Source organism: Heterocephalus glaber, unplaced genomic scaffold (genome assembly GCF_053883595.1).
Source record: "Heterocephalus glaber isolate CG9 unplaced genomic scaffold, H.glaber_assembly_v1.0 deba00001444, whole genome shotgun sequence".
In the NCBI taxonomy this organism is placed as follows: Eukaryota; Metazoa; Chordata; class Mammalia; order Rodentia; family Bathyergidae; genus Heterocephalus; species Heterocephalus glaber.
Genome location: NW_028258297.1, coordinates 21,199,799 through 21,200,000, shown reverse-complemented (window position 1 = coordinate 21,200,000; position 202 = coordinate 21,199,799).

The window sequence follows — 202 nt, the reverse complement described above, 5'->3', positions numbered from 1 at the left end:
TCCCCCCCCCCCGCCCCATTAACCCTCAGAAACAAAAGGGTAAAGAAAAAAAAATCTCTCTAACTTGTATAGTTTGTACTTTTGATAAAAGGTTTCGGTGATGAGCTTTGGCAGTGGCGCTTCTTTTCTAATGTCTTTTTATCTGTATTAATTCCTCAGATGAAAACTTTAAGGAACAATGAAGGAGAGAGGTAGTGCTCTG